Source organism: Panthera onca, chromosome A1 (genome assembly GCF_046562875.1).
Source record: "Panthera onca isolate mPanOnc1 chromosome A1, mPanOnc1 haplotype 2, whole genome shotgun sequence".
Lineage (NCBI taxonomy): Eukaryota > Metazoa > Chordata > Mammalia > Carnivora > Felidae > Panthera > Panthera onca.
The window spans coordinates 31,058,561-31,076,678 of record NC_138339.1 but is presented as its reverse complement, the minus strand read 5'-3'; the positions used below and the strand labels follow the sequence as shown (position 1 = coordinate 31,076,678).

The window sequence follows — 18,118 nt, the reverse complement described above, 5'->3', positions numbered from 1 at the left end:
AAGGAGGACGATGGTGTGTGGAGGTCAGTCGGCACGTAGCTTATGGAAATCAAGTAACAGCTATGTGGGGCAGCAAAGGGCTTGGGTAGGTGTCAAACAGGCCTAAGTTTGAAGCTTGCTCTGCCAAATGTGACTGTGTATCACCTGATAGCTCGAAGCTTTGACTTTCCATTGCAGGAAATAGAGGTTGTTGAAAGATGAAATCCATTTACTCCACAACTATTGATCGAATATCTACCTGTGTGCAGCATACTGGGGATTCGGTGGTGACCCAAAAATAAGAGTCCTTGACCTTGTTGATTTTACTGGTAAGGAATAGAGTAAACAATGATTATTTCATTACAATTATGGTAAATACAATGAAGGAATCTAACTTAAACTGGTGGTGGTCAGGGAGGAGTATCTGGGGCCAAGTAGGCATGAGTCCGGCCAAGAGTTGGGGATGAGAAATTCCAGGCGGATGTAACAGTATGAAGGAAATCTAAGGAGGCATGCTCTAAGGAGCACGGCATGTGTGAGGAAAAGAGTGAATAAGAATGCAAAGGGAAGAACAGGGGCAGATTTGATGGGAAGGGCAGGAAGAGCCTTTAAGTGATGAGCTTTACTTTAATCATTAAGCACTCTAAACTGGAAGTAAGAAGAGGGCTGGTGGAAGAAGCAGGACTGGTGGCAGAATCACGTAAGTGCAAAAATGTAGGTTGATTCATGAATTTGCAGTTCAATATTCACCCATGAATTCAAATACCTTTACGGGATGAGGAACCACCAAGTGAATCCGGTCATGTCTGAAATTATCTGGGTATCAATAACTAATGAATGGATGAATATATAAATAGTAGTTTATGAAGTTAACATAATCGACAAAAATTGTGTTTAAGATTATTCAATCCTCTGGGGCACCTGGGTGGCTCAGTCGGTTAAGCGTCCGACCTCGGCTCAGGTCATGATCTCGAGGTTCATGAGTTCAAGCCCCGCACCAGGCTCCGTGCTCACAGCGTGGAGCCTGGAGCCTGCTTTGGATTCTGTGTCTCCCTCTCTCTCTGCTCCTCCCCTGCTTGAACTCTGTCTCTCTTTCAAAAAATAAATAAACATTAAAAAAAAAAACTTAAAAAAAGTTTATTCCAATCCCCTTTGCTCTGATATTGACTTAGTTCTGTAAGTAGATTTCCATTCTGAGCATAGTAGCTCGTATTTATTGTGTTGCTATGCACCAACTTCCATTCTCAGCAGTGCCTAACATGTGTATTCTCTCATTTAATACTCATCACAACAACTCAGGAGGTCCATTTTATTATTTTTGTTTTACTGATGGGGAAGTAGATGCCGAAAAATGCACTGATCCACTTGCCCCAGATCACCCAGTTAGTAAGCCTGGCCTCAGGAATCTCCCAGGCAGTCAGATTTCAGCCCACAAACTCTCAATGACTACTCTTTATAGCCTCCAGAAAGAGGTCACCAACAAGCCAACACCAACATCTGGTTGGTTTGATTGCTCCATTTCTCATTTTGAATTAACATGTTAGCAGTGTGCATTGCACATTCATCTCTTGTGAGCTGATTAGTAGGATTCATTTCCCAAGGGCCTCATCCCCTAATAGTGGACTAAGAAGGCTGAGCTTCCGAACCAGCAGACCTAGTGGTGGATCAATCACTGGACCTCAGGAGAGTCATGTGAGTAGAGATTGGGGAGGTAGGCAGGATCCGAATCCTACAGGCCTTGTGGACCATGGAAGTGTCTCAGACTGTTCTCTTAGTGCAGAGGAACGGGGTATGATTGGTTAGGAGGTGATCGCAACAGTCCGGGTGAGGGATGCTGGCCACTTAGACCAGTGTGATAGCAGCTAATGGAGATGAAATGAGAGATTCTGAGTAAAAGGCCTTGCATAATGCCTGGCACATAGTAGGCACACGGTAAGGGGCAGCTATAGTTAACAACTAAGGCATATTCATTTCAGTCTGGCAGGGCAAATTTCATGGCTTGGAAACTGCTGCCTAAAGCATGGCGTTGAGAAAGATACCAAATGTCTTTCAGACCTGCATGAAAGGAGGGCTGCAGTGGAATAGCGGTGGCTGCCGTGAGCTCTGGATAAGCAGCTGGTCGCACACACACGGAGGATTGCTTTAATAATGATTTGCAGGTAAGGGTGCTTGGGTAGCTCAGTCAGTTGACCATCCGACTTTGGCTCAGGTCATGATCTTACGGGTCATGAGTTCGAGCATCGCATCGGGCTCTGTAATGATGGCTCAGAGCCTGGAGCCTGCTTCGGATCCTGTGTCTCCCTCTCTCTCTCTGCCCCTCCCCTCCTTGCTCTCTGTCTCTCTCTCTCTCAAAAATAAATGAACATTAAAAAAATGATTAGCAGGTAAAGACAAGATTCTTATACAGATGATTTTGAGTCATTTTTCTCAGTATAATAATATTAAAATATGAAATCTTGTATGATACAGAAACTTTTATAAAAGGATTTTTATTAGATAAAAGCAATACATGGTGAATGGTAGATTATAGAAACTTACTGAGTTGACCTTGGGTTTGGAAATATTCACAGACAATGCACAGCAAACAAAGGTTTGTGCAGACAAGTTAGTTTGACTTGGGTCAAATAATTTGTAGAGATCCATGATGCACATCAACGTGTTAAAGGTTCAGAAAAGGAACCATAATAAAAGAAATCTCTTTTCTGTTATTGCACCCAGAATTTTTCAAACTGATTTGACTGTGGAACTTATTTTCCACCTGACACTTCCTAACATCTCATAGAAACATGACAATATCTGCATTAATATTATGTTACGATAACATGATGCTATACTACAAAGCTTGTAATGGCATCTCTTTTGGTCCTGGCTTTTGTAGAGCTCGGTTAGTGAGAGAATATACAGTATTTGTTTTTAGACAACCATTCTCACTTAAAGGTAGTTGGTTTTATAGATGGCAACTTTGCTCTGAACCCAATCACTGACTTTGTGACTGACAATAGTTAACCTTTGTCCAATGAAGGTCAGTTCCTAGCCAGAACCCACGTTCTGAAGCTGCTTCAATTTGGACGACCCAGCAGAACACAGATTGCCTAGAAGTGGGCCAGTCCCAGAACACTAGGGCTCATTCATTTTAAAAAGTTTCCAACTTTTAGCTCAGCGCTTGGTGCATAAAAGACACGCCACAAATATCTTCTGAGTAAATGAATGACCACATAACTGAATGAATAATCACGGTCACTATTTGTCCTCATAAGAAAAGGTAATTATGAGATCAGTAGGTATTGCGCCAAATCTAGGAGAAATCTTAAATAACACAATCAGCCTGAGAAATAAACAAGATTTCTTTTTTTTGTTCTGCGGGGATTTAGCAAGTTAGATCTACCTTTGTTGAATTATACATATTGAAGGAAATAATGTCTTTGGGCAAAAACTGGATAATGTTATTTAATAAGTTTGTCCTTTAATAACTTGGATACATTTGTGTGAATTAGACAAGTCACATAATTTCTTTGTTTTTTGTCTTCTGGACTAGGTGATCTCTAAGGTCCCTTTCAGTTCAAAAGTGTCTGTGAATCTATTCACTCATAAATGCTATGCTTTGTGCTTGTTTTTTTTTTTTTTTCTTGCAACATTGGAAAAGTGCATGATCTTCATTATAAAACCAGGTCTGAGTCCAGACTGAAAGAGCCCCAGGAAAGCACAGAATTCCAGAATGTTTTGCAAGAATATCCTCACTCATTAAAGAAATGCTACTAAGAGGAAAACAAGAGCTCTATTAACAGCTTTCCCTACAGAAGAGCTGTACGAAGTCCCCTTCATTGGGAGTATGAATCTCAGCAAGGAGTAGTTTCCTCTGGAACAGTCTTGATGAGCACAAGTGAGCACGGGTCAACATGGGGACTGGTGACACAGGCAGGTACCCAGTAGCCTCTAGGCATGATTATGAACCAACACTTATATGTGCTCACTTAACAGTGGCTCAGTGACAGCCACTGTTCTAAATGCTCTACTTAGACTAATTCATTTAATCCTGACAATGACGTTATGAAGTAGGTATTATCATATTCGTTTTAGAGATGGGCAAACCAAAGCATAAAACATTAAATTTGCCCAGCACTGTGGACCTAGTAAGTGGTGGGGCCAAATATGGACCTCAACAGTATGGATCCAGAAGCCCTGCTCTTAGCCATTCTGCATACGGCCGTCTTAGGATACAGTCTAGCCATTGAGGAAAGCTGACATAGACCAAGCCACCCAACATTATTGGTAGCCCACAATGCTAAACGCTGTTAAGGACTGAGAGGGGGTGGTGAAATGATGAGGACCTCATTCCTGCTCCTACTCAGCTAACAAGTAAGCAACTCACTCCAGGCGGAATGAGAGGTTCTGGGGAAAGAGAAAGGTAGAATTCAGCTAGCCTTGACAGATAAAATAAAGAACATTTCTGATTCAAGCAACAGCATGGGTTTTGGGGTGTGCCAGATAGACTTGTCTTCACAGATTGTGGGACATATGGTAGGGAGATGATGTTTGGCTCTTCGAAGGTTCTGTACCATGCTAAGGAGTCTCAATGTAAGTCTATAGGCAGTAGGAGCAATTTATCCTTTACTTGGAATGTAATTCTGGAGATAGCATAGTGGGCTATAGTCTAAGCAGAAGGAATGGGGAATTAAATCAGGGTAGTTTGAGTGACAAATGTCAAGAGGGATGTTGTGTGTGGTAAGTATTGTGAAATGGTTCCCAGACCACTTTAAAGAATAAAGGTCTTATTATCCAAGTCACTGAGAATGCTGCCAACAGAGAGACCTCAGCCGTCAAGCCTCTTTATCCACAGTCATACCCTCTTCTTGAGATAGTTGGTGTCCAAGGACTGATTACCGCAGGGGTATAAGGGCACTACCTCTCACCACAGCTCTGAATGGTCATCCTAGCCTCAGAAGCCCCTGCACTGCAGTTGAACTTGTTTCTCTGCCTGGTCCAACTTCCTTCCCTTCTCTTCAACAGGCTGGTGTCCTAAGAATACTCCCTAATAAACCTCCTCAATGGCAATAATCTCTTAGAGTCTGAAGCCTGGGAAACAACCGGCTTCCAACGGCTGCAGAGTGCATTGTAGAAACGGTTGGGCATCTATGCAGGGATGTAGCCAGTAGAAGAAAAGGGGAAGTCAAAGAAGATGACCAAACCAAAGTAGCTGGAAGGATGGTGGTCTAAGACAGTATGATCTGTCCCCTGACAACTCTGAAAGGCCCCTTGACAACATCCCTTTTCTCTTCTTGATCCCTAAAATCTGCTCTTCACCTATAGGCTAGAGGGATCACATACAGAAGAAAATCAAAGTCCTGATCATACTCTTCTGGTCTCTCCATTCTCTATGCTCCAGCCACCCTGGCGTCCTTACAGTTCTGGAACATGTCAGCCATCCACCTGTTGGTTTCCAGATATTAGCGAGTCTCCATCTCTCATCTCATTTGTATCTCTCTGCTCAAAACTCCTTCTCAGGCAGGCCTCCCCAGCTGCCCACATGTAGAATAGCAACCTCTGTAATTTTCTACTGTTAAACCCACTTTATCTTTTCCAAAGTATGTATTTCAAGTTGACACTGAAGTGATATTATTACTTATTTGCTGATGTGTTCATTGTCTCTTTTTCTTTCTGGAATTAGGGCAAGAACTTCATGGTCTTCACTGTTATATCCCTGGTCAGGAACGTAATTAGTGCGTAAGTTCATGAAAATTAGGGACTTTTGGCAGAAAATATGAATTTCATTTGGAATATGTGGAGTCTGAACAGACTCTAGAATTTTAGAAGACAGTTACCCAGAGAAGAGGAAGTTCCTTCAGAGTGTCCAGTACCCTGTGAAGTGAATGGGGAGAATGAGCTACAACACCAGTTCCCAAGTTGCTCCAGAGAACATGTAGAGCATGCCTTTAGGCTGGGAAGGGCTTTTCATGGTGCTCCAGCAAAACCCAACTTGGTCAAAGCATCACCTACAATGGCAACAAGCTGGAGGTGAGATCCCGGTGAAGTTCCTAAAACTAGAAGTGGCAAAGGTTTACTGGGCAGCACTCATAGTGGAACAGAGTCCAGGAATTAGAGTGTGGATTTTAGAGCCAGTCTGTGGTGGTTTGAACTGCACTGTTGTCGATACCTGGCCTCCTTTGTAATTGGGGATGCAAACTCACAGGGTTGCAGAGGGTGCATGAGTCAGTACATAGCACCTGGCACACTGCAAGTGCTCGATAAATGTTTATTGCTATTATCTGCCAACTAAATATTCTAAACCCTGCTCTTAGCCCATGTCTTCAAAATCATTATAACAACTTTGAAATTAGACTGGTATTTTCAAATCTTTGTTGTTGTACTTAAAAAAAATTTTTTTTAATGTTTATTTATTTTTGAGATGGCGAGAGAGACAGAGTGTGGATGGGGAAGGGGCAGAGAGAGAGGGAGACACAGAATCTGAAGCAGGCTCCAGGCTCCGAGCTGAGCTGCCAGCACAGAGCCCGACGCGGGGCTCGAACTCATGAACCATGAGATCATCAGATGAAGTCAGACGCTTAACTGACTGAGCCACCCAGGTGCCTCTATTTTACTTCTTTGATCTTTGGTTTGTTCATCTGTAAAGTGGGACTAATCCCTATAACGCAAAGAAAGTGCCCAGCGCTGGGACTGTTGGTAGTTATTAATTGGTTAGTTACCAATTAATATTAATCTCCCAGTCTGAGGGTCACACGTACAACTGTCTCTCTTTCCTAGAGTTAAGAAAAAAATCTAGCAAACTTAGATTCATTGGCGTAGTCCAGGTTAAGCCTACGTAGGTGGGTAGGATGAGATTCCATGAGCTCTTGACTTTGAACTGCATCTAGGGAGTGGTAAAGTTTCTGTCTGCTCTTTGAGCATAAGACTGTGCTGAAACAGAATAGTCAGAAACCCCAGATTTCTTGGGTTTGTCATGGAAAAGGTTCTCGGAGCTGCTACCTTTTCCTTTGAGAGTCCTCAGTTACCTCAAGTTCCGGCAAGCAAATCATCAACAGAAATGTCCCTGTTGACCAGAGCTACCGTAGTGATGGCCACTTTTGTTTCCAATAGGAGACCCAGGCGGTGTACCAGATTAGGAATCTGAAGGAAACCCCAGGGACATTGCCGTTATTGAAATTAATTATTTAACGGACTCATTATTTTTCAATGTGTTAGAGACCTTGAATTAAGTCTGTTGGCAAACGTGTAACCATTGAAAATTCTTCACAGTCAGAAACTGGAAACGAAAACTTTCTTTTTTGGTTTTAGATTTTTGGTCTTGTGCAGACCATTGAAGTCTGTGGATTAAGTGCATTAGTTAGAATAATATATTCAAGGATTTAAGGAATTTGGGTCCAATTTCGAACCACTCCACTACCTCTGGCTTGACCTCAGCTCAATTCCTTAATCTTTTGGCTTCGTGCTCCATCTGTGCGAGAGGCCTCTGGCAACCCACTGAGTGCAGTAGCTGTAGGAATAAATTAAATAATGGGCTTAATATCACCACTGAGAATGGAGTAAATTGCTCTTTTGTGGCATCCATTAGCTCAACTGAGAATATCAGCACAGGATTCTGGGACTATGATGGACTATACGGGATAAGGTAGCATCAGTGTTAATGTCTTGTTTTGCCTCGAATGACTCTAGACAACAGATACAGAATACAGAGAAGAAAGAGAGAAACAGGGACAGAGGAGAGGGTTTGGAGAGGAAGAAGGAAGAGAGAAAAGGTGAAGGGATGGAGGGCCATAAGGTAGGATGTGAGGCATGAGTGTAGAGGTTATGCAGGAAAAGAGAAGACCAGAGAGGCAGGGAGGGGAAAAAGCTTACTGAGAGGACGTGCTTTACCCTGTAAGGATAGCAAGGTTTTATAACCACCTCACAACCACACTTAGTCCCAAAGCAGGCTCTTACATCTGCTTTGATAGATTTAGGAGGGATAGCAGAAATTGTAATAATGAGAATATTCCCAGCTAACATTTATCACTTACCCTGTGCCAGGCACATACATAATGCATTCTTCCAAAAGGGACTTGAGGCTGTTTGCAATACAAGACAAACTACAAGAAGGGAGGGAAAACTGTATGTGCACACCTTGGCTGAGGGAAATTTTAGCAAAAGTAACACAGCAGTGAGTGGTTTTATAGGAATTAACTCATTTATTCTCTCCAGCACCCAACGAGGTAGGTACGTTTAATAACCCCTTGTTATAAAGAAGGAAACTGGGAAAACCAAGATTTTGATATTACGTCCTTGGCTTGCCTTCAAAGGACAGTCTAAAAAAAATAATAACCCTGTGGGCATCTTGCTACTTACTTTCAACAATAGCAATTTCAAAGCTATTCACCAGGAAAAAAAAAATACATCAGCTCTGCTTGCCACCAAAAGATGGCCAAAAATTATGTTGTGTAGTGTCCTTCTTAACTTAGGTCTTTTTAAAAGTTTATTTATTTATTTTGAGAGAGACAGAGACATTGTGAGTGGGGGAGGGGCAGAGAGAGAGGGAGGGAGAGAGAATCTCAAGCAGGCTCCACGTTGCCAGCACAGATCCTGATGCCCAACGTGGGGCTGGAACTCATGAACTGTGAGATCGTGACCTGACCCAAAATCAAGAGTCGGACATGTAACTGACTGAGCCACCCAGGCACCTCTCTTAACTTTCGAGTATCCCTTATATAAAGACTCTTATATTCCTCTCAGAACTTGGGCCAGGAAAGACTTTCTCCTAAATAAACTGTGTGATTCCTTCTACTTGACAATGGGAGTTATGAAAAATCTTCATTTCCCCTATTTCACTTGGCTATGAGGAAGCTTGGAGCTAAGTTTTGTGCTCAAATGCTATTTGTCTCAGCCAGAGTTTTTTTGACTTGTCTTTTTTAATATTTGTCTTTCACTGTAAACCACCTTAAGTCTCTTTGGAAGAAGGCACAGTATAAATAAACAAAAGACAAACAAAATGTAATCCTGTTGGGGTTATGCTAGGGATATAATAATTTACCGAAATAGTTTCCATAACACCCCTGAAATCTTTTTATCTGAGAGGGAATATTCTACACGGTATCCTGGGCAGATACTATCTTTCATGGTGTTTATCGCATTTTTCATGCCCCTCAAATAGCATTCCAGACCACTTTGGGTAAGGAACATGACATCTAGAGAAAATTAGCTGATTGCTCTCATATGTCTTCTTGTTACAGGGATCTAATTAAAGTTTTGAATCTTGTCCAAAACTGTGCTCTAAAATAACCCAATTTAAATCTACATTTATCAGTCAGGCTTAAAACAAAGAACAGTTTCGCTCACTCCACCTATTCACTGGTTAATCACTACACTTAATTTGTAGATTTTTATTCAGTTCCAAAATTTCTTTCAGAAACAAAGCCAGTTCTCATCCCCCCCGACTGATAAACACTATGCATGTTAGATCACACATCCCAAGAGGCCAGCTTAAGGGCCAAGATGGAAGTAATTTAATAACAAAACCTTATCTTCTCAAGGTTGCTTCTTCTGTGGGTGATCGACCCTTTCAGAGAACAAAGCCTTTCATTTCCAGAACTTACATTATAGGTATGATTACGATTTTTGTTTCACTTAGAGATTATTTTATATTTTAAGCATTTCAAATGAAATCTTGTTTATAAAAAAAAAAAAAGAAAGAAAAAAGAAACAGAAAACAGAAAAGCAGGGAGAACGGCCAAGAATTAGAAAGAAGAATGCAAATCTTGGGCACAAAATAGCTAAGCAGCTAAATTCTGCTGTCCAGCAAGAAGTTAAAGTTTAACAATTCGCTGCTTCATTCCCATCTTATTTTAGCTTATAATGTAACCTACCCTTTTACTTCCAATTACGTGATCATTTCTATTTCATTCTTGCTGTTTAATGAGCATTTAATGGGAACTATGTGTCAGGCTCTTCATATTATAAGACCTAAGCATCAAAAGAAACAAATTCTTGTTCTGATATTTCTTTTGCAACAGCTCATGAAATTGTAAAAAAAAGTAAATACTCGATAAAGCAGTATTTACAAATTGACTAGCCTGTGACACTTGAGTGAAATCCATGGCCCTTGAAATTAAGCTGAGATTCCTAGAAGAATCCACAGTGGTTAGTACACTTTTTACACAATAGTTAAGAAAAATGTACTCCTATCAGCACAGATGACAGGACCATATCAAGTGCTGCAAACTGAATTATGGCCTCGTCATAATCGGGATATTACCAACGTATTTTTAAAGCCACTTCTTTGTATGGAAATATAAAACCCGTGATTTCTTGGGAGAAGTGTGAACACCCCCCCTCTTCAAACCAGACCTGGGTATGGGGTGAGCACGATGGTGGCCTTTAGGAGCTACCGCAAGTTCCTAAGTTTCCTGACCTATGAATTGGGTAGAGGGTATACATCAGAGGCAGTTTTCTGTGGAGCTAACTAAAACTAAGCTTCAAGGCATCTTTTCCAGGCCCCCCTTCACGGCCCTGGAAGGAGTCCTAGCAATAAGACATTCACGCGGTTGTGTGTTTTTGTACAGTTGGCAAAAGTAAGCTCTTTTAACCACAATCAGCTGGGATTGAGGTCCTTTTGCACGTGGATTTTCCCTCTGTCACTTTCCCTTGTGTTGGGTGTTGCTAGAGCAGTATGAGTAGGCTGCATTTGGTTTTTACTTTAAGAGGACTATCCCGATTGCATAAAGTTCAGGCCTCACAAAAAAACTGCATCAATGCCTAGGTACAATAACAATACCTATATTACAGGTGTATCATGACGCTTAAATGAGTAATGGACAGATCCGGGTACATGGTATATACCCAGTGGATGCTAGGCTAGGCATTATCCCCCCAAATGTTTTCTTCTCTCTCTCTCTCCCTGTATCTTTCTTTGCTCCTTTCTATCTGGAAAACAAAGTTCCAGAAGTTAGCATTGTATATGCTTAAAACTGCAAATATTTTTCATGAAAAGGAACTTTTCAATCCTAGGTAACAGGACCACATGATTTTAGGGGCCCTAGGCACTTGTGCCTCTGTTGAATCCCTTCCTCCATTAAAAAATAATAAATAAAAATTAAAAAATATATTTTAACATTGTATTAGTGTAATGACAAATATTTTAATGTATATTAAAACACTCTCTTAGACCTTAATGTTAACTTTTTTCCTTCTGATTTGAAATGAGACGACTGACGTGGGCCCCTAAAGCTATTATGGGCCCTAGGCACTGTGCCTAATGGAAAAGCCAGTTATAGGCTTCTCCAATATAAATAATAACTTTCTCTAACCATCATGGACTCAAGAATGGGGGTAAGCAAAAGGCAATGTTGTATATCTTAAACTGAGCTTCAGGTACACAGAGTAGAACCATGTTTTCCAAACAAGATCTTAAGGACAATAGGAAGCATTTAGCTTTGGTGTTCCAAATATGCACATGGAAAAAAAATAAAATACTCACATGGATGGAGTTGGCTCTTAGGAACTAGCAGGGACCATGTCTTACTGTGAAACACATTTTTTGTCTCTGAAGCTTACTTTTCAATTAATATTCTTGCAGGTGTTTGGTTGCCTGTTTTAGTCACATTATCAATAGTGAAACGTTCTTTCAGAAAATAAGCTTCATTTTGCCAGTTTAGAATTTCACCCAAAGGTCTCTAGAAAACACATTGGTTTTGGTGCTGGTGCATCAAATAAATCACAAATGAAACAAACAAGCTGGCTTCCTATCAAAGGTGTGTCTGCAGAGCCCTGTGACTCTGCGTGCCAGGGGCTCTATCTGGCACATTTCTTAACTTTGCAAAATTAATCGTGCCAAAGAGAACATCATCAAACGCGTCCGGCATAGAGTGTAAACATCTTCAAACCATGATTCTGCGCCATCAAGCGCTCTCCAGCTAATTTCATTTGGTGCATTACTCTGGAAGAAAATCGAGGCCAAGTGAAACTGCGGAAATGGGAACAATGCAAGGAGGAAAAAATCTCACCCCATTAAGGGATCCGTTTCTTCTTTGCACAAATAAGCCCACCACGCCTTGGAGGCAAGACTAGATGGCTCCAGGATATTATCAGAATGCCCCGCGGGCCCCCTCGGACTGAGGGAGCCCTGCACTACAGAGGAGGAAGGTGGCTGGAGCCGCAGGGCCCCAGCCCTGGGCGCCTTTTAGGTAATTCCTATAATCTAAGCAATCGCTCCTCCTCCCCTCCCCCCCCCCCCCCCCCCCCCCCGCCACCCTCGCGGAGGCACAGAAGCCGGTTTTCGTGTGTTTTCACACGGGAGGCTAAAGCACGGCCCCACATTTTCCAGTCCTCAACGCAACGTTAGCAAGGCGCACTGACAGCGTTTCGGGAGCCACTCTCCTTCCCGCAGGGCCGCCGCACGCTCGGCCGGCCTTCTGTGGGGATTTGCACGGCCCCGTCCGCTTCGCTCTCCCTGGCTCCTCCATGACCTTCCGAGATTGGCCCCGGGACAGGACTCTCCGCGGAAGCACCACCCTCGGCGCTCCGACCCCGCGCGCGGCCGCGCTCCTGCGACTCCCAGAGGCGGCCCCTCGGGCGAGGGCTGGACGCGCGCGGCCGGGCCAGGGGGCGGGGACGGCGGGGGCGCGCGGGCGGTTTCCGGCGGGGGCGCGCGGGGCGCGGGCGGCGGGGCGGGGCGGGACTGGGGGCGGGGCCGGGACAGCAGCGCCCCCCGCCGAGCGGCGTGCAGGCACCGCCCCCGCGCGCCGCAGTCCGGGCTGAAGCGTCTCGGCCGTGGCCGTGGCCGTTAGCGTTGCCTCCTGGAGGCTCTGGCGGCGGCGGCGACTCCCAGGGCTCGCGGAGGGCAGCTGGCCGCCCCCAGCTCGTGGCCGCCTCGAGCAGCCCGGCGCTGGGACTGGGGAGGCGAGGCGGCGGCGGCGGGTTGTGCCCGGCCCCTCTCCTCCTCGCCTCCGGTCCCCGGGCGACTGCGGACTCCGGGCAGCCCCCGGGCGGCGGCCGAGCGGACGGCGGGGGATGGCGAGATAGCGGCGCGGGAGCGGCCCGTGAGTGCCGGAGGCGGGTGGGCGCGGCGCGGGGCGTGGGGAAGCGCGAGCCACGGAGCCCGGTGCCCGGTGCCGTGGGCGCGTCGCCGCGAGCGCCTGGCGGCTCGGGCGGGGTGGGGGGCAGCGCTCCGGCCGGCTCCGGTCTGGGGGCGTCCGCGAGGACTGACACCGGGGTGGGGGGAATGCTCCGGGTCGTGCCGCTCTCCGCGCGCCCTCGGGCCACCCTGCGTCCGGGAGGGCGCCCACTCCCTGGCCGCGAAATTCTGCCCCACGTAGGGCAGTAAGTTCTGAGACCAGAGGCTACCTGGGGGATGGGAAGGAGCTTTAATTTTTATTTTCCTTTGGAGATGTAACCAGCCGGGTGATTGCGTGACCCCGTGCCTCGACTCTTCATTAAACAGTTCTTTCTCTCTTCCTCCCTTATTTATGAGTGTATTTAATTTACCTGTACTTTTTATGTGCTTCTGGCCGAAGGCGCTAACCTCGATAAAGCCAAAGTTGAAGTATTAGCGATTAAAGTGAGGCTTCTTGCACGATGCCACTTTTGATGTGTTGTCTGAAAGGAAGGACCTGGAGTCTTGAGTTCTGACCCCTACAGAAAACTCTGCACGTCAGGTGGTTGTGCATTAACTTCAGGGCTTGAATAATGGGATTTTGGTGCCCACCTTCGGCTACCAAAAAACAAACCCAGCAGCAGCACATGAGGTCTTTACTCTCCGTTGGGTATCTTTGTGTTCCTTTTTGTATGAGTGTGTTTAATCCAGTCAAATATTGATAGAACGGGTGTGCATTTTTTTGAGTGACATTGGTGTGAAAATGAATTCTTTGCATTTGTTTTTATGTGTCCTTTTAACTTACATTTTTCAACAAAAAGGTTTCAGTTTAAGGTTTGCCTTCCGATTGTTCGTTTTCAGTTTCAGATTTCTCTTTAAAAAAAGTTTTGGTTGGAGTAAAAGTCATGTGACCTAGTAGTATCATTTAGTCAGGGGTCCACAAATGAATCCTAAATCAAAGCCCATTCCCATCCGCTGCAAATGAAAAATTAAAGCGTTTGTATACTGAAAATGATGGTTGCCCCTCCCCCTAAAATTATTTTGCTGCAGATCTGAAATCATATTTCACCAAAATCGGAGGGTTCCTTGTCTAAACAAGCCTGGCAGAGGAAAGGAAACCTAAGTGTGGTAGTGTGTTCTCAAAAACTGGGGACTCTCCCCTCGTTTTTGACATTGACGTCCTGTTTTATTGCCAGGTGGAAACTGTGTTAATTTGGAGACTTCATTAGGTAGTTACAAGCTCAATTTAAATACGAGGTATGTTTTCAAGGTGAACCTAGCAGCTCTTTCCCTTCCAAGAATTGAACTGAGGCTTATTTGCTTTGTAATAGGTGAGATCACAAGTGAGCCTCTCTTAATTAGTGGAGACTTGGATTCTCTTCTGGGAATTAAGGATCAGGAACTCTGCTGTCGAATGGAACAACTTTTGTGATTTTTGAAAGCCTGTACTCTTAATGGGTCTTCTTGAATAATATGTTGGTAACAGTATACGCTATTTTGATATTGAAATGTATTGTATTAATTTGTGGGACGGACAGTTTGTGCACACTGGAGGAGATAAAATAGATATGAAGAGCTCTGGAGTGGAAAGTCCATCTTTCTCCCTTCTCTGCAGCAAGTACCCTGTTCTCCCCAGGAATCAGGGTTCCTAGTTCCTTACATATATCTTTCCAGATATACCTTATGCTAGTATAAACGTTTTGTATGTTTCTTTTTATTTGTCTTTCCGCAAACGAGGTCACTTTGTATATGCTGTTCTGCACCAGCTCCCCGCCCTTCCCTTAGAGTACTAAATCTTGGCAGTCTATCAGTACTTAAGAGAGCTGGCTCATTCTCTAGGAGCCACTGAGAGTACTCCAATAAGGATGAACCATAATTTATTTAACCTCTTTTTTTTTTTAATTGAGGTATGTGTAGGTCGTTTCTAACACTTTGTTATAAAATTATTGTAAAACTTGTGTTTTTAAAGTTTTTGAGTGGGTTTCACTTATTCCCAAAGGCAGTAGTAACATACGTCTCTGTAGCACATTCCAGGAAATAAATGCCCCTTCTCTCCAATATACACTTTTTCCTTTTGTATAATTTCACAGTGACCCATAAAGATCTTTGGTGTCTTTGTGATGAAGCCTGAGCCATGATGGCCAGTAAACTAAGGTCATATACCTTGATTAACACCTTACCTCTTTGTTTCAAGAAAAGAAAGAAAAGAACAGATACAAATTTTTAAGAATAATCTGTAAGAGAAACTCATAAGAGATTAAATATTTTTGAACATGGAGAAAAGGCTTGTACCTTTGATTAAGTTGAAGATGAAGGCAGTTTTTGTTTCATGAAACTTGTTTACCATTAGGCACTGAAATACCTGCTTTCTGTAGATTATCACCAGTATCTCATACTTTCATGCTGTTACAATATGGTTATAATTTGTACAGTTTGGGAGGTTAAAAGTAACTCTTAAGGGGAGGTATGCTTTTGGAAAATATTTGGCTCTTTAAAAATTGACATCTCAGTGCTTTTAAAATGAATCGTAGAAACAGTACTAATCCTAGAAATTGAGCCTAATACATCATAAAATTTGAGTATTAGCCAATGTTGAGTTTTACATGTTTATCACATTTATTTTTGGAGAGTGTTTTTAAGATGAGGGTAAGCTATACTTTTTTTTTTAACCTATCAAACAACTTTCTTAGTGTTTAAGATGTTTTCTTTTTCCTTATTATTTGACACCTGCCATTGTAGTACAAAACTGCTAATATTGTCTATATTTGCTCTTCTTAAATAAGCATACATTGAGCATCTGTTACATTCCAGGCACCCTTATAGGGACTGCGAATATAGCACTGCACAGGGCAGGCAGACCCCACTTTTAATGAGTTCACAAATTACTGGGGGAGATGGATAAAAAGCAGAGAAGCAGTGAAGGAAATGATACCAAATAGTGATAAGTACTGGGAAAGTAATGAGTCACTGTGGTAAAGACAGGATGGGGGCTGCTGTTTTAGATTGAGTGTTCCTGGAACTTTCTCTCAGGTAGAGAGATTTGAGCAGAATGAGGCAAGGAGTCTGTGTGTTTGGAGGTCTGGAGGAAGAGTGGCTCAGGCAGAGGGAACCGCAGGTGCAAAGGCCCTCCGGTGAGGCTGGGCCTGCCTTACCAGAGGAGCAGAGGGCTGCCTCTGTGGGTGGGGTCCGTGATGGAGAGCAGATGGGGAGAGTGCCGGGCCGGGGAGAACAGGCACTGTACCTGGTGCCCGAGTGTTTGCACGTGTGAAGGAGTATTGTAGACGTGGAATAGAGGCCTTGGATGGGTTGTTCCTCCACCTGCTGAAAGCTCCAGGAGGGCAGGCAGGGGTCTGGCTGTTCCCCCACCCTCTCCCACCAGCAGGAACAGCTGGCTGTGAATATTTGTTGAAGTAATGAATAATTGGGGAGTTTCAAAAAAATAATCCTGTCTGATTTGGGCCAAAATACTTAGATTTGGGAGTCTTGAGCTTTCCATCATGGCTGTGGCCCTTGACGTTACCAAATCTGTGATGTACATCCTCTCAAAGTGTTGCTTTGTGTTGGTTGCATTTGATTGCTTTTCCATGAAATTGAAGTGTGAAGGCTTAAAAACATACCTAATTTTCCAGGACATTGTAGTGACTTCTGAGTAATTTAGTCAGAAGTTTCACCTGTGATATCAGTAGATTTGCTATTTGCTTGAGCATAACATTTTCAAAGATGCCTTTTTTTGGGTTTTGTTTACTGAATGGATGAATTGCTTTGAGCAGATGACAGACTAATGAGCAAATAAAATATATGTACTTTATGCAGGTACTTCTATTCTCACAGGAAGAATGTGTGCATGTTCTATTTTAGGGAATATCAGGAACTGGGGTATTTCCTCTTCCCAACTTCTAATCTGTTTGTCATTCTAAATACATGTTCCCTTACATTAATTGAAAGCGTGGGAAATGAGTTTTGTGCCAAGTAATTGTTATAGATGTTTAATAAGAATCTGTTAATCTTTCTCTTGACTGTGACTTTTTGGCTTCTGTGTGACATGAGGAATTTGGTCATCTCACAGAGTGAGGGTTTTAAATCTTTTAATTTGCTATTCGAACTGGTTGATACCAGAACTGAATAAGTTGTTTCTAGGTTTCTCTTCCAACTTTTTCTCACGAGTTCTGCACAGACACTGTAAAGGATGGATTCTGTGACTCCTAAAACTTAAGTCAGCTTTGTCCTTGTCACTGTCACTGCAGCGAAAGCTCTTTAGCGGTATAGCAGAAGCACGTGAGCATCTGTTTTATATGTAAGTCGTTGTGGTCACTTAGCAGCTTAGATGTTTGAGCTGGAGTACTTTTCCTGCCTCCTTTGTATTTCCTCTGTGAACCACAGAGATGCAGAATTCCAAATCAGACTTCGGTTGTCTGAAATCAGAGCAGATACTTTCTCGCCCATCACTGCTGCTCATGTTGCTCACATAAGCAAAGGTTGTGTTTATCAGATGCGGTTTTATGGGTTTTATGTTGGAAGTTGGAGAAGAACTTCTGGTGGGTGAGCTTTTCATGGAATTTTGCACAGAGGTGAGAAAAATCTTGGCATTTACCCAATTCTTCTTTTGTGTGGCAGGTACAGAAGACGACTTGGAATCCTGATAGGTGCCTGGAGTTGAGACTCTGTGTTATTAAGTGGCAGCATTCTGCACTTAGACCACAAAGAAGTGATGTCACTTCCTGAAAGTGTGTGTGTGGCCTTTCCCTAGAAGGGGGCTTGGGTTACTGAGGCCCCTTGCTGCACCTTCCTCTCACTGCTCTCAGAAGCAGCCTTCAAGGAGACTCTGGATCTGAGGACAGTGGGAATGGTGGCGGCAGGAACATCTGGTGGAAAATAACAAGTGGCAGAAGAAGTGTTTCCCATTTCTAATATTAGAAATGCTAATGGGGCAGTGAGTGGTAGACGTTCTGTGGGCAGAATTGTGTGTCTGTTGAGCTGGGGGTGTGGGTGAGCTGGGGAGAAATGAGAATCCGCTACCCGGCCCTGAGTGCCGCAGCCCTTGAAAGTGCCGCCGTGCCGCCTGAA

At 43.6% G+C, this 18,118-nt stretch overlaps 1 protein-coding gene across 2 annotated transcripts in view; it reads left to right on the top strand.

Moving 5' to 3' along the window:
- Positions 1–12,032: 12,032 nt before the first annotated feature.
- LIFR (LIF receptor subunit alpha) overlaps positions 12,033–18,118 on the top strand; it is a 78,536-nt gene continuing 72,450 nt past the window's right edge. Inside the window, exon 1 of one of the 2 annotated variants that reach the window (XM_078445086.2) lies at positions 12,033–12,146. The gene's annotated coding sequence lies outside the window, so the exon portion shown is untranslated. Of the gene's footprint in view, positions 12,147–12,688; positions 13,002–18,118 lie in introns of those variants that run through there. The other variant, XM_060637624.3, reaches the window with a different exon arrangement.